This window comes from Schistocerca gregaria, chromosome 9, assembly GCF_023897955.1.
Source record: "Schistocerca gregaria isolate iqSchGreg1 chromosome 9, iqSchGreg1.2, whole genome shotgun sequence".
Classification (NCBI taxonomy): Eukaryota; Metazoa; Arthropoda; class Insecta; order Orthoptera; family Acrididae; genus Schistocerca; species Schistocerca gregaria.
The window spans coordinates 173,224,549-173,241,223 of record NC_064928.1 but is presented as its reverse complement, the minus strand read 5'-3'; the positions used below and the strand labels follow the sequence as shown (position 1 = coordinate 173,241,223).

The following is a 16,675-nucleotide window of genomic DNA, read 5'->3' as shown; positions in this document are numbered from 1 at the left end:
TTTACCCCTGCCACCTTCAGAATTTGAAAGAGAGTATTCCAGTCAACATTGTCAAAAGCTTTCTCTAAGTCTACAAATGCTAGATACGTAGGTTTGCCTTTTCTTAATCTTAAGGTCAGTATTGCCTCACGTGTTCCTACATTTCTACGGAATCCAAACTGATCCTCCCCGAGGTCCGCATCTACCAGTTTTTCCATTCGTCTGTAAAGAATTCGCGTTAGTATTTTGCAGCTGTGACTTATTAAACTGATAGTTCGGTAATTTTCACACCTGTCAACACCTGCTTTCTTTGGGATTGGAATTATTAGATTCTTCTTGAAGTCTGAGGGTATTTCGCCTGTCTCATACATCTTGCTCACCAGATGGTAGAGTTTTGTCAGGACTGGCGCTCCCAAGGCCGTCAGTAGCTCTAATGGAATGTTGTCTACTCCGGGGGCCTTGTTTCGACTCAGGTCTTTCAGTGCTCTGTCAAACTCTTCACGCAGTACCTTATCTCCCATTTCGTCTTCATCTACATCCTCTTCCATTTCCATAATATTGTCCTCAAGTACATCGCCCTTGTATAAACCTTCTATATACTCCTTCCACCTTTCTGCCTTCCCTTCTTTGGTTAGAACTATGTTGCCATCTGAGCTCTTGATATGCATACACGTGGTTCTCTTCTCTCCAAAGGTCTCTTTAATTTTCCTGTAGGCACTATCTATCTTACCCCTAGTGAGATAAGCTTCTACATCCTTACATTTGTCCTCTAGCCATCCCTGCTTAGCCATTTTGCACTTCCTGTCGATGTCATTTTTGAGACGTTTGTATTCCTTTTTGCCTGCTTCATTTACTGCATTTTTATATTTTCTCCTTTCATCAATTAATTTCAATATTTCTTCTGTTACCCAAGGATTTCTAGCAGCCCTCGTCTTTTTACCTACTTTATCCTCTGCTACCTTCACTACTTCATCCCTCAGACTACCCATTCTTCTTCTACTGTGTTTCTTTCCCCCATTCCTGTCAATTGTTCCCTTATGCTCTCCTTGAAACTCTGTACAACCTCTGGTTCTTTCAGCTTATCCAGATCCCATGTCCTTAAATTTCCACCTTTTTACAGTTTCTTCAGTTTTAACCTAAAGGTCATAACCAATAGATTGTGGTCAGAGTCCACATCTGCCCCTGGAAATGTCCTACAATTTAAAACCTGATTCCTAAATCTCTATCTTACCATTATATAATCTATCTGATACCTTTTAGTATCTCCAGGATTCTTCCATGTATACAACCTTCTTTTATGATTCTTGAACCAAGTGTTATCTCTGATAGTAGCTAAGATAGCCTAGATAGTAGAATTCCTTAACTTCATCTACCTGTACTTCGCGGTCATCAATCCTGATGTTAAGCTTCTCGCTGTTCTCATTTCTGCTACTTCTCAGTACTTGGTCTTTCATCGATTTTTATACTCATTAGACTGTTCATTCCATTCAACAGCTCCTGTAATTCTTCTTCACTTTCACTCAGGAGAGGAATGTCATTAGCGAATCGTATGATTGATATCCCTTCAACTTGAATTTTAATTCTACTCCTGAACCTTTCTTTTATTTGCATCATTCCTTCTTTGATGAACAGATTGAACAGTAGGGGCGAAAGACAACTTCCCTGTCTTACAGCCTTTTTAATCCGAGCACTTCGTTCTTTGTCCTTCACTCTTATTATTCCCTCTTGGCTCTTGTATATATTGTATATTACCCGTCTCTCCCTATAGCTTATCCCTATTTTTCTCAGAATTTCGAACATCTTGCACCATTCTACGTTGTCGAAAGCCTTTTCCAGGTCGACAAATCCTACGAACGTGTCTTCATTTTTCTTTACTCTTTCCACCATTATCAACCGCATCGTCAGAATTGCCTCTTTGGTGCCCTTACGTTTCCTAAGGCCAAACTGATCCTTTAGCCAACCTATTAAACGAAACTTTTTAACTACGAATTTTTCTTTTTTTAAAAATTTGTTTCCATTTTTTTCGGGGTTCTAACCCAAAGGGCGCCGTGTCCGGTGGCTCATTATAGACTAATAACATTTAATTTGATTTTTCATCTCTGTATCAGATTCCACTGAAGCCATCCGCACAACAGCGCAGTTTCACGTACGGCACCTTCTGCTGACGGCAGTAACGACCACATCACTCAGACCTCGAGCTTATATTCAGCACTGTTTCGTAGTTGTTGCAGGCAGTTCTAGTCAGCCACTGACTGTGATGCGTAACAGTACGTCTGTGTTTACCGGTGAAGAGCTGGTGGGCGTGCATTTCGCGTATGGGCTCACTGAATGCAATGGGGGAGCGGCGCAGCAGCGGTTCCGTGCTATTTCCGCACACCACAGGACTTCTTGCGTTACTTTGCGCCTTCCGTTGTGCGTTTCGGCAATTGTATATTACAGGCTTTCTCACTGTTCGAAAGGTGTTTTCATATCGCCATATTTCTTCTTTGCGGGAACCATCCCCGGGGGAAGTGAAAACTCTGTCGTCGGAAGCTGTTGGTGGCTTGGAACCTGCTGCAGAGGATTACGAGGAATCAGATGCGTAGGATGATGAGATGATCAATATGTTGGTGAGGAAGATGAAGAAGAAGGAAATGGAAAACAACAAGCACAAGAGGAAGCAGATTAGGAAGAATTATAAAACTTTGAATTTTTATTGGTAGTATGCATTTTCTGTGATAAAGATAGTAATAGTATCAGTTGCGTAATGAAGCTACCCATTAAAAATATAAATGGTCACCGTAAACATTTTTGTCAACTTCATTAATTTTTTACAGATTCTTGTCGCCGTATTGGATTCCCCATTTTGAATTTTTCGATTCTGATACGAAAATCGTTATCAGAAGTGTCAGAAACCCTCTTAAACCCATTTTCGCCATATTGGGACAGAATTTAAAGTTTTGGCCAGGTTTTCAAGATCCTGGCCCAATGTGCGGCAGATCTATTACACCAAAATATTCAGGGAAAGTCCCTGAGCAACCTGTGGGGTTTCGATTAACTCAGTATATCCTTTCGCTTGGCAATTTTTTCTCTACAACTCGTTATTAAGTCTTTACTCTGTAACGAGCCATCGAAGACCACGGGTCCCTTACACCAAAATACTCACAAAATATCACTGAACCAGCTCTTGGTTTAACTTACATTATTTTGCAACTATAGCAAGCTGCCTGGAATGGAAACAGACACTAATTGTGTCTGAGTCATTCTGTATACTACCGCGGTCGCTCAACGACGTTTCCCACGCACTGCAGCGCCATCAACAAACAGTAGCGGGCTGCTGCTCACCCTATCAACAGCTTGTTTATGTCTACAGAGAAGAGAGCCATCCTATCAGACATCCCTAGGGCACTCTTGACAATTTCCTTGTCTCTGATGAACACTCTCCGTCGAGGACTAGGTTCTATAACTTGAGTCTCCGGGCACTCACATATATGAGAATATACTACCTGAATGCTCAGCGTTACCCGGGTATGTATTTATTTCCACTCTATTAGTCCATCCACTGGACTCGCGTTCGGCAGGACGACGGTTCAGTCCCGCGTCCGGCCATCCTGATTTAGGTTTTCCGTGATTTTTCTAAATCGGTTCAGGCAAATGCCGGGATGTTTCCTTTCAAAGGGCACAGCCGCCTTCCTTTCCTAATCCGATGAGGCCGACGGTTTCGCTGTTTGGTCTCCTCCACCATCTATTAGCCCATCTTCTCCTTCTCTCTGTCTGTCTTCCCCTCCCTCGTCTGTGTTTATGTTCTCCTTCCCCTTCCCTGTCTATCCATCTCTGCCTCCAACCCTTTCCTGAATACGTTGTCACCCACAGCCTAACAGGGGCGGTTCCTCGTTCTTACCCCATGTTTCGTTGAATATTCAGGAGTTTAATAGGTGCTTTCTAGCCGTGGCTTTTCCCGCGTACGCACGTGTGAGATATATTTCAGGCGTGTTTAGCATATTTCACACCTACCCGTACACATATTTCGCCTGTATCTATATCGAAATTCACCTTACAGTTTCGATTTCATTCAGCTCAAAGTTTATTACGTCATTCGTCCTGAACTATGAATCGTACATGTTATGTAATTTCACAGATACATTCAGCGACATGTGTTGATGCTGCCTGCGAAATATGTTGCGAACAGAAATGGTAGCAAATAACCATTAAATTTAGACGTCATGGACGATATGACAGTTTTTCACACATGTAAGTGTGTATAACTTCTTATCTTCTGACATAGCTAGGGCACATTCAGTGCTCTATGCGAATACGGTCTTAAAATGTCGCGAATACTATTAATAGTAAGTCAAGAAAAATTACAGAATATTTTGAATGGAATGAGAAACATAATGAGTATGTAATATGGACTGAGAGTAAATCGAAGAAAGCCGAAAGTAATGAGCAGTAGTGGAAATGAGAACAGCCAGAAACTTAACATCAGAATTAGGGATCACAAAGAAGACGAAGTTAAGGAATGCTGCTACTTAGATAGAAAAATAACAAACGACGGATGGAGCAAGAGGGACGTAAATAGCTCTGGCAAAAAATGAACCTCTCCGGCCAAGAGGTATACTAGTATCCAACTGAGGAAGAAATTTCAGAGTATGTACGTTTGGAGAACAGCGTTGTGCGGTAGTGAAACGTGGACTGTGGTTATGCCGGAATAGAAGAGAATCGAGGCATTTGAGATGTCGTGCTACAGAAGAATGTTGCAAATTAGGTGAAGTCATGGGGTAAGGAAAATTGGAAATTTTTAGTAAGGTCTCATGGGACCAAACTGCAGAAGTCATCCGTCCCTAAGCTTACGCACTATTTAATCTAACTTAAACTAAGTTACGCTAAGGACAACACAGACACTCTTGCCCAAGGAAGGACTCGAACCTCCAACGGGAGGGAGCCGCCCGGACCGTTAGAAGACACCGTAAGACCGCGAGGCTACCCCGCGCGGCGTAAGGCAAGGCATGAGGAGGTTCTGCACAGAATGGGAGAGGAAAGGAGTACGCGGAAAACATAGACGAGGAGGAGGGACAGGATGATAGGACATCTGAGACACCGGGGATTAATCTCCGTGGTACTAGAGCGAGCTGTGGATGGTAAAAACTGTAGAGGGAGGCAGAAATTGGCGTACGTCTAATTGAGGACGTAAGTTGAAAGGGCTACTCTGAAGTGAAGAAGTTGGTACAGGAGAGAAACTCGTGAATTTTTGGCGAGCCGCGTCACACCAGTCAGGAGAATTCCATCGGTCACTATCAGCCTTGGCCTAAAGTTGTGACACCGCTGTGAGGGTCTTGTGGTGAGCAGACCGCTCTCCCGGACGTCTGGCAGACTTTCCAGGCTGTGGAGCCGCCTCTACTCGGTCAGGTCGCTCTGGAGTTGGCGTGACGAGGCAGAGTGCACATCGTACCAGTCCTGCCACAAAGGAAATGTCCTTGGCAGTTTCGGGAATCGAACCTATGCCCTGCACATGTCAGCCATCTACGATGACCACACAGCTACTGACGAGGAGAATAGTACAGCAGCAAAATGGGTGCTTGTAGGTAGGGACTGCAGTGGATGGAAAAGTCTAGAGGAGCTGTACACCCAACTGTAGATATCGATCAGCTGATGATGAGACAGAGGTGCTGGAGACGACTCCAGCAAACAACAGAACAGTGTTTTCACTGAAGAGTCTGGCTGTACTCACTCGTTTCTTCTGCTGACGTCCCAGTCGTTTCACAGATGGCACACCATCGTCAAGGGAGCGACTGCTGCTTGGCTGTTCCGCAACTCCAGGCTTACATCTGCGAATGGAATAAAATCATAAAAATATATTACTGTCTGCACAATCACGATATTTTAAAATGAAATGACCGCTTTCGATCGGCCATCTAAAAGACAAAAGGAGTTTAAAAGTTAAGAGAGAAGTTATGAAGATATGCCAAAATTAAAATAAACAGAGTTGCGTCATCCCGCAATAGAACTGCTGCGGTTCAGCCCCACCAATGAAGAAACGCCACAGTCAACGAGTATACACTGCCTGACGAAAAATGTGAAGCACTCATACGAGAGGAGGAAACGATATGAAATTCCGCATGTTGAGAGGGTGTGTGATGGTATTTCAGTGATGCAAAAACGAGTCGCGTTTACAAAGAACTTGGCGGTATGAGCCCACTTATCAGTGTGACGTTGCACCCCCCTCTGGCCGTTGTGCCCTCCCCTGAGCCGAGCTGGACCACAACTGTTCTAACTGGCCCTTGACGTACCGTAATACTGGCACCGACACGAAATTCACATCCGAGCTGATGGTCTGACACATGCCATATCGTGGGGAGACCTGGGAACCTTGTTGACTGCAGGAGTACTTCAACATCACGAAAACAGATCATAGAGACACATATCATGTATGCACGAGCGTTGTTCTGCTAAAAAACGGAACCACGATACTGTCGCGTGGGAGACAACGCATGAGAACGGAAAAGTTCCGTGGCGTGGCACCGTGCTGTGAGGTTTCCATCAGTCACTATCAGCCGTGGTCTGACGTAGTGACACCAGGATACGCATGTATTCCCCGCACTTTTACGGGACTTGGTAAGAATGTCTTCAACGAGTAATGAGTGTCTTGTGGTGGGACACTACGAATGTAGTGTGTCGACATACAAGATGTGGGTCTCGCGGAAGGCGTGCGCAAGATAGTCCTCTGTGCCTTCGGTAGCTCAGATGGATAGAGCGTGTGCCGTGTAAGCAGGAGATCCCGGGTTCGAGTCCCGGTCGGGGTACACATTTTCACCTGTCCCCCTTGATATACATCAACGCACGTTAGCAGTTGAAGGTATTAATATAATTCTAATTTCGTTCTAGACGGCTGCAGGTCGTGTCCGAAAGTACACCATATCCATATAAGTATATAGCCGAAAATGGTCATCCGGGTCAGCAGACAATCGCGGCTCATCGATAAACACAATGCGACGCCATTCATCAGCTGTCTGTCCATGCCTGTCTGTCCACACCACTCAGACGCAGCCATTTCTGACGTGTGTGTGTTTTTTTATTTCATTTTATTTTATTTTACTTTTTTTTTTTTTTTTTTTTAATGGTGGTGCCCCTTCGGCATGATGGACAACACAACAGGTCTAGTGTCTTCTTTGGACAGTCGTTAGTTTTCACTAAGTGAGGTATTCGCAGGATGTGGGTACTGCGATGTTTGCGCACGTACCATTAATATGCGCTCATCTGTCGACAGATTGGGTCGAAAATTGAACGAAGGGTAGCAGTTTGAATGGCAGAGGAAAAAAAAAGTACGAAGAGCAAAGGGGAGAAAAAAAACTCTGATATAGTCGTGTCGGGTAGTAGGAGCAGTAGCGGACTGCTTGCTATCTGCGACAGATCATGCAAGGCTTAGATAAGTTAGTGGTGGGTATCATGGAGGCCTTTGAGGCTGTGTGGCGGTGTTACTCGGCGGCTGCAGCTGGCTACCGGCGTTCACTTCTCGACCGGCATCATCAGTTGGGTTCATCACATCGGTTAGTGACCGACAGGTCACACACCGGATTCACAGAGTCGGGTAGTGTTTGTTTGTTTGTGCGTTAGTGTGTGAGCTTGCTGACTTCCCTGTTGTTGCCTGTTGACCGGCTGTGGCAGTGTCTGGCATATCCGCTCAGTATTGCTGATCAGGGGCTCGCCTATGTTGTGAGTGTCTGTTAGCATGCCATCTTCTGCTGGTAGGCACCACCCCAGTGCTTTGGGATGACACTGAATATTGAAGGGAGTCCATTATTTGCTTTCGGATAGGGGGGTGCAGATGTGCAGGGGTTACGATGTGGTCGGTGCACAATACAATACGGCGACCTTCTCTTGTGGTGGTCTGACGTGGTTGAACGGAACCTTGATGACGAGAACGTCTGCCCTCGCGTTCCCATGCTGCCCAACATCGGGCCGGGCCACTGTCAAGACCGAATACCCCAAAAATCTGGATACTCTGCGTTTCGACCAGCCGGCCTGGTGGAATCAGGATGAGGCCCCTTTACAATTCCGACAGGGGCTGATAATGATATCTCAGAGCCATCTCTGTGTCTTTCCCACTGTGCACCCACATTTGACGCTGTTCATACCCCTTATATACCCTACCACTCCTTTTACCAACACTAAACCAGTCGCAGAGAATTCCAGCTATAATCACTTACATATCTGCCGTTGGTGTGCATCGGTACGAAGTTGCATTGACATCTGACCAGGTCATCTACATGCTTCATTTCTTGGCAGACATTGAATATGAGTGGTATTCAATATGAGCAAAGTCCAGTGCATAAAACGTACTCCTCATGTGTTACAAACAATCCTGCCGGAGGAAAATTCGCAACTGAGCATTGTAGCAGATGTAAGGTTCAGTTGTAAGGTTCTTTTTGTTTTTCAGTAGTTATAACATGACAGGTTCGGGCTCTTGCATGCCCATCATGTGCTGTGACCCCGAGCGTTCCGACCGCTTTGGCCGAGCGGTTCTAGGCACTCCAGTCCGAAACCACGCGGTTGCTACTTTCGCAGGTTCGAATCCTGCCTCGGGCATGGATGTGTGTGATGTCTTTAGGTTAGTTAGGTTTAAGTAGTTCTAAGTCTAGGGGACTGATGACCTCAGATGTTAAGTCCCATAGTGCTTAGAGCCATTTTTTGAAAAACTGAATTTCATACACCAGCAACTACTCAGACACTCTTTCGTTGTCGCCAAATATCAGAAACTGTCGAAGAGCAGGATGTGTCTGTCAAATTAAGCCCACACCTGAACATGTAATGATGAGCCATGAGACATAATGGCAACTTGGGTATCGATAAGTTCATTATAGATTTTCAAAGCGCTGATTATCGGTGTTTTCTGTAGCTTTAGGACACTTAGTGTTGGTCAGTATACTTTGAAATTTTCATGGCGTGCTTTATCAGTTTGATGATTTATATTTCACTGAGACAAATTTTATGAGAATTACAAAAGCATTTCGTTCTCCCACATACAAGTCTGCTTTGGGGCAATCTGTTTACGGTTGTGATATTGTAGACTCTCTAGAGTTAAATGAAAAGTGCAAAATATTCGTTGTAAACGAAAACAACGAAACCGCATTAATAAATAATTCTTTTTGAATAGGTGAGAATGACTACGCTGCACAATCATGATTACGCATCCAAACTGAAAGAAGGACAACAGTAAGCAGCAAAATCGGTAATTTAATGCAGATCTAAATTTCGACTGTAACATCGTCATCATATGTGCATCGAAAGAGCGACATGTAGGCCCCGATGAGTCAGACCATGACATATGGCCAAATGCCACGTGTCAGACACAAAACTTAGACACATGACGCTTTGGTAATGCACCGATGATGAATATAATATACTCGAAACCTAGATCCGCATTAAATTACACGTTTTGGGAGTGACTGCTGTCTTTCCATCGGTCTGAATTTCTGCCCACACGAGCTGACGATTGGTTCCAAAATAATTATAATTACGTATATTTAGGCGTAAGACGTTATGCTAAGATAATCTGTTTACTGCTACCACGTTTGTGCCTAGTCTGGCTGCAAAGAACTTCATGTCATTTTACGAGGCAAAAAGGGACATCACGAGTAGCTTCATGAAGATTAGATTAAATAAACCATGTTTTATGCAGTTATTGATCGTATTTTTTGAAAGAAGCGTAAATATACGAAACCTCTAAGGTGTAGCTAGAACATGAGAGCTAAAACCTGGTCATATTAGTCTGCCGAAACGCGTAATTGGAATAATCAGAAGAAATAAAGTGCGGTACAGACAGAAAAAAAATTGTGTGTAAGCGCATCATAGCCGCAGACTTCTACAGAGAATTCCTGTTATCCACAGCATCAAGTTCTGGATAATGACACAAGCGACAAATGTCCTGCAGACCCACAGACAAGAGACGTTAGACGCTAGTAGAGCAGATAACAAAACGATCTTGGATGTTCATTCTGAAGGGGACGGATCCCATGGTGTTCCATCATGAAAGTGACAAATGGTCCAACGAACAATTTCGGGTTGGAGAAGCACCAGGGAGGGACATCACCCGTATGTGTATCAAAGGAGACATCCCACCATTCGTCTTAAACGTCTATAGTAAACCACAAAACAATAAATCTGGATTGCCCGACGTGGACTTGAACCGTTGTCTTCCCGAATGCGAATCCAGTGTACTAACCAATGCCTTTTCCATCTCGCTCTGCACTACTTCTACGATGATGATATTGACAGTGAAGGCAAGTAATCTAGGCTTTTGCGTATCTCGTCTTGGAATGCCTCATGGTAACGACTCAACTGAACTGATTAACCTCTATATACAAAAGGCAATGTCCTGACCGCCTCACCATCGCCAAGCCCAAACCGCTAAGAACAGAAACTTTAAATTTAGAGAAGGTGTGAATATTATACTGTAGGCGTCGATTAAGAAGAAATTTTTGAAATTGCAACACTAAGATGGTCAAACAGGGGATGTAGGATTTTTTCGAAAATGTCGCTATTAGGGCAATTTTGAACCTAAACTCAAAAATATTGGTACTTGGTTTCTCAGTCAGAAGTAAAGAAATACGTGTTTCAGCATTTTTGGAAATTTAATCCTATGGGGGAAAATAGTGGATGAAACCTTTTTTTTGAAAATATATCATTATTAAAGAACTACAAAATTATTTTTAAATCTACAGCTATGCTTTTGATACTTGACGCCACGGTTACGAATAAAAAAATACCTCTTTCAGTGTTTTGGGAACTGAGCCCACAAGGAAGTGAAAAAAGGGACGAGAATTTATTATGAAAGCATTTTTAAAGTTAAATCTATGAAAATTTAAATGTGGCTTCTCTATTAGAAATTTAAAAAATACGTGTCCGCTGTTTTTAGAAATGAAACGGAGATGAAACGGTGGTTGAAAGTTTTTATGGAAATATTTTATTGTTCAAACATTTCTTGAAGCTAGATCTATGAAAATTTGTGTTCGACTTCTCTGTTAGAAATAAAACATACACGTATCTCTATTTTTGGAAATTCAACCCGTAAGGGAGTGAAATAGTGGGGGGGGGGGGGGGGGTTGAAACGTTTTATGAAAACATTTTATTGGAAAAAGCATTTTGAAAGCTGTATCTTTGAAAATTGGTGTTCGGCACCATAGCTATGGATGAAAAAAATACATGTTTCACTGTTTTTGGAATTTCAACCCCTAAGGGGTCGAAATAGGGTGAGACTGATCCACTAACTCATTGTCGCTCAGCTGAAACCCCTAAGGATACATACTTGAAGTTTGGAAATGGTATGGGTCTTATACTGTAGGTATCGTTTAAGAAGAGATTGTACGAAATTCTACCCCTAAGGGGGCAAAATGGGGGAAGAAAGGTTTTTTGAATGTATATCGCTATTAAGGGAACTTTTAAGCTAGAAATGCGGAACTGGTATTCGGTTCCTCAGTCAGAAAATAAAAAATACGTGTTTCAGCATTTGTGGAAAATTAACCATTAAGGAGATAAACTAGCGGGTGAAAAAGTTTTTTGAAAATAAATGTTTACTAAAGATTTACTACGGATTTTAAGGTTACATCTATGACAGTTAGTATCTGACTTCTCAGTTGGAAATAAAAAGAATAAATCAAAAAATTTAAAAAAAACTGTTTCAGTGGTCATGGAAACTCAACCCCTAAGGGAGTGCAACAGGGGATGAAAAGTTTTAAGAAAATATTTCGTTAAATTAAAAAAAATTAAAGCTAAATTTATGAAAATAGTTATTTCACTTCTCGGATAGATATAGAGAAATATTTGTTAGGGGATGAAAGTTGCTATGGACAATCTACAAGAACGCAAAAGGTATGATTAACAAAATCATTGGTCTCGAACTATCAGAATCGCTTTTTCGTCAGATAACCATTCGGGAAAGACCATGGGTAATTAGCGTGGGAAGTTTAGCATGTGTTGCAATTTGCGAACAACATAAAATTTCTATTCAATAAAAACAGAAAAAAGTTTTCAGGCCGTACAGTGTACATGAGTGTAGCAGCGAGCGCTAATCTTGTTATTGGTATATGACTGTTCAGAGGTGTCCTCTTGTGACTGCCAAACCGAGGACCCGGATTCAGTTCCCGGTACTGCCAGGGAACTTTCCTCGCTGGCAGGGCTGGTCCGGGATTCAGTTAGTCTCGTGGTGCCAACTGAGGCGCTGCTAAATGGTAATGAGAGGCAGCTGCCGCTCTGTCTGCAAAACCGACAACGGCACCGAGGGTGGTGCGCTGACTGCACGCTCTTTCATACCGCATATAAATGATGCCACTGGCTGAGGATGACGCGGCGGTCGGTCGGACCCCATTAGCCTTCCTCTGGCCAGAGCGACTGATCTTTGGTTTTTTTATGGTTTAGTATCTCAATCGGTAAGAACGAAGACCTTATAGGATCACTTTTTTGGCCGACTGTCAAAAACGCCTTTTTCCAGGAACGAGTAGAACTATAAAGTCGAAATTGTCACATACTAAGGTCTGTGGTTCCTTGTCGGTGTAATGTGTGTGAACTTATAAGCCAATACAATAAAAAGATACCGCTATTTATATCACATATTTTGATACTCTCAAACTCATTTCCCAAAACCTATTGGATACGTCCTGTGGGCCTAGAATCATAACATGTGGCAAGAAGAAAGGTTTCATAGTACAAATACGGGTAAAAAAATCAGAAAAATTGTCAGTTTGTAATTATGTCACACGAAAGACATATTTCTTTTGCATTTGTTATCCGACTTCACAGACATGAAATTTAAATCATTCTCGAAATTCTGGGTATCCCCGGGGCCGATATATTGCTAGTACCAATGTCGATGACAGGCAAAAATTGTCGAGTTTATCTATTGCTGGAATGGGTTAAACGTCTACATACATTATTAAGTTTGTTAGGAGTCGTAGGGGTGCGATTCCTACTCGGACCAGGGCAATTTTTCATTGTTAACGTGGTGGATAAAATGGTGACGTGTCTCCATTGTATTTGGAATTACAAAGTTGGGTTTGTGAAAATGCTAGTGTTGAAGTCTCTCTCCGTCAACTTCAGGTGGGACAAGAAGCGAAACTCCGAAACACTGCAGTTGCTAGAAACATGACAAATAATATAAAAATCTGAACTGTGTTGAGCGTAGAAATATCGGAACGCTTTCAAATTAAAACCGTATTGAGACAGAAGTAAGATACCGTCCACTATCTTTCAGTTGCTTCTTAGTAATCCAAGAGTGGTTGATGAAACATACCAAACAATCAAACTTTGAACTGTTAATATTAGGAGAGACTGTTATCTCCTACAGACGATGAGGTGATCCTGTTCAAATGTGTGTGAATTCCTAAGAGACCAAACTGCTTAGGTCATCGGTCTCTAGGCTTACACAATACTTAAACTAACTTATTCTAAGAACAAGACACACACCCATGCCCGAGCGAGGACTCGAACCTCCGAGGAGATGGGAAGGTGATTCTCTGTCACGCCATTCGAACATCACAAACACACACAGAAATTCTTAGAGATAAAGTGGGCGGAATAGGTCTCCAGATCTCACGGAATAAGTACATGTCTAACAAGAATTTGTCAGTAAAAATTCTGGGACTGAAAACGGGAAAATCGAAGAGTTTCTGATTTCAAATATTTATGGGATAACCTTCAAACGACTGCCTAACAGAAGAGTGATTATAATTCGTTGCCAAAAAATGGAAACAGCTTTCAGCCGTACAAAAGACATTTCCAACAAAAAAATGCATATCAAAATACAGTATGGCAGAGACAGTATTGCACGGTAATCAAATCTAAAAGTATTTACAAGGCTAGAACATTCTTATTAAACAGAAAGAGAGACACTGAAGAAATCGAAAAGAGAGAATGAAACGTGCTCTGGAAAACATGAGATCCAAAACTTACTGCGAAGGAACGTTAGAGTTTCATAAGGAAATTCACAAGAATATCAATATTTATTCGGATATGAAGAAACGAAGGCTAAAGTACTTTATGAATATTATAATAATAAAACCAAGTTCTGGGTTCCTTTCAGGAATTGTATTAAATTCGAAGTAAAGGTAAAACTGAGATAATAAAATGGATGGCAACAGACAAGTGCCTGAAAGAAACACGAATAACACGACGAGATCTAAAAGACAGAAAGTACACGAGTAGGTAGAAAACAGTCAAGTTAATCGAAACTATTTAGTGTGAGGAAAGGAAAGTAACCCGTTGAGCACAAGAAAAGCTAAAAGAAAATACTGAAATCATACAATGTAGGCTTTCACGGCCGGTGTTGTCTTCAGTTGAAACTTTCGGGCTGAGAGGCCGCGGTCGATGTATAAAATTTCCACCTAACGTTTCGTCTCCATCTGCGGGAGACATCTTCTGAGGTCGTCCGGCTACTGCCCGACAACGAAACGTTAGGTGGAAATTTTATACATCGACCACGGCCTCTCAGCCCGGAAGTTTCAACTGAAGAAAATAATGAAAGTTTCTGTTTTGTATAGTGTGTGGGCCAGCAGGGACATAACGTAAATGACATTATTAGACATGCTTTCTTTACTAAACGACTTGTCTCCAAGTAACTTCGGAAATAGCCGAAGTCGGATGACTTACGTCTACTAACAGAGGGAACACTGAGTTGTGGATCTGAGACGTGAAAGGACTTACCACCTTGCACCGGCGGTCCGTGATGAGGTTTCTAGCACTAGTGAAGACACGATACATCGGTGCTGGTCCGCCCAACATCTGCTGCGTTGCCTTGATGTGGACGCGGTCCTCTTATGGAAGCCCCACGTGACCAAGGGAGGAACAAACATCGGTGTCGCACTGGCGTTATCTGCTTTGTAGCAGAGCAGAGATACAAGGGCTGCCAGCCCAAGTATCTAGCTGACCAAACAAGACACCAAAGTATACAGCACTGCTGGAGTAAACAGTCTGGCACACAGAGAGATGATGGGGCCCTCAGGCAGGTTTCACAGAACAAACGTTCTCGCAGGTCAGCTGCTTTGACTCGTGGGTCAGCGCTAGGCTTGGCGATGTCGTGCCAGCCGTCATTCATTGACACTGTGGCAGCCACTTCTCAACCGGTTGCCCGGAGGTGGCTGATTCTGGTACTTTGGGCAACGCCCGATGGATTGACAGTCTGACGTTTCTCCAGCATGAGTGGCAGGCTCTCTCAAGCAGTCATCCTCTAGCCCCGTGGTGGACTGAAGCTGAGGTGGTATACACCAGCGACGCCAATGTGCTAGGACCATTTGCTACTTGCGGCCAGCACTCTCTGAGAGACAGGCATCCACCATCAGCTTAATCTGAGGCTTTCTTATTTCTTGTTAATTTTCTTTTTTTCATGCTCCTAGATGTCAATGGCTTCTCGGTGCAAGCAAGCACAGTAGTACCTTTACACAGCTGGAACTTGTTTCGACAAATTTTATACAATGTTCCGCACATTTACAGATGTCTATTATTGCGAGGGACGTCTTTTAAGACTTTACAATAACAATTAAAGAAAGATATTTTTTCGACACACATCGATTTATGGTCTCACGATATTTGCTTTTGAAACGTAAGTTTTTTTGGGTGTTTTCATACCAGTTCTTTAGAAAGAATGTTTCCATACTGGCGCAGGTATAACTCAAATACGTTGTGTGGAAGGATTCTGCTGCTTTTGCATCTGACTAAAATCGCTGTCAACGCAAATTTTGTTTGACATAGTAGAATAGAAGCAGATCATTACGTACGGTAACCTTGGTTTCTCAAATCAGCGCTCGCGACAAAAGAAATTGTTATTAATAGACTGAATACAGGCCACATGAATAGTAATAAAACGAGACTTTTGTTAAAATTAGCTGCATTTCCCGGCTTACTGGGAGGTCACTGTACATGTGTAATTACTAGACAGCTGTAAACACCCAGCACCAGTTGCAAGTCGATTATCCAACAGCTACCAGGGGTAACAAAAATTTTAGTACCACCATTTTTCACATAATTATCGATCGATTTAAAAAAATTTCAATGTTGCCATAATCTGCTCATTAAGAGGTAAAATCTTACGTTAAAATTTAACAACAGAATTCGAGAATTAAAGTTAAAAACTTTGTAAGTGTTGAGCCACTGTAATTGGTGACGAGCAAATTACGCGGATTATAGTCAACCAGTATTTAAAAACGAGAGCACTTAACGACTTCCAAAAAGATTCTACACAAATTTGGAAGCTTTTCGAAACGTTTGATCGATGATATCCCCTCCTCCCCTCCTCCCAGATAATGAAAGACAAATAGTTTATTGCTTACTACATTTTGGTTGCTCATGATGTAAAACTCCAGCATAGCTATCACGTATTAATTTATTACTTATGTAGCACTAACTCTTTTCGCAACAGATTTTTTAGGTAGTGTTGACATATACCACTCATCATAATTGCAAGATTATATCATTGTACAACACATAGAAAAGGTAGATATGACGTCATAAACATTGAAGTACCTGAAAAACTATTTTGTAACATACATATCATGTACATTAAAAAACTAGAAAACTGAAACCGTAGTAACTGCACGAAATTATTTTATTAAATTGCAGTTCAATCACTTTGCTTTTATAAATTACTTTTTCTATAATGAAGCCTAAAATAAACGATTTGCATTACGCGCTATCTTGCCAAAATGGTATTACGTGAACACAAAAATTAGTTCTT

At 42.2% G+C, this 16,675-nt stretch overlaps 1 protein-coding gene across 2 annotated transcripts in view; it reads right to left on the bottom strand.

Moving 5' to 3' along the window:
- LOC126292018 (facilitated trehalose transporter Tret1-2 homolog) overlaps positions 1–16,675 on the bottom strand; it is a 184,839-nt gene that overhangs the window by 122,882 nt on the left and 45,282 nt on the right. The window contains exons 1-2 of one of the 2 annotated variants that reach the window (XM_049985811.1): positions 14,650–14,748; positions 5,687–5,783 (exon numbers count right to left, since the gene is read on the bottom strand). The gene's annotated coding sequence lies outside the window, so the exon portion shown is untranslated. Of the gene's footprint in view, positions 1–5,686; positions 5,784–14,649; positions 14,749–16,675 lie in introns of those variants that run through there. The other variant, XM_049985810.1, reaches the window with a different exon arrangement.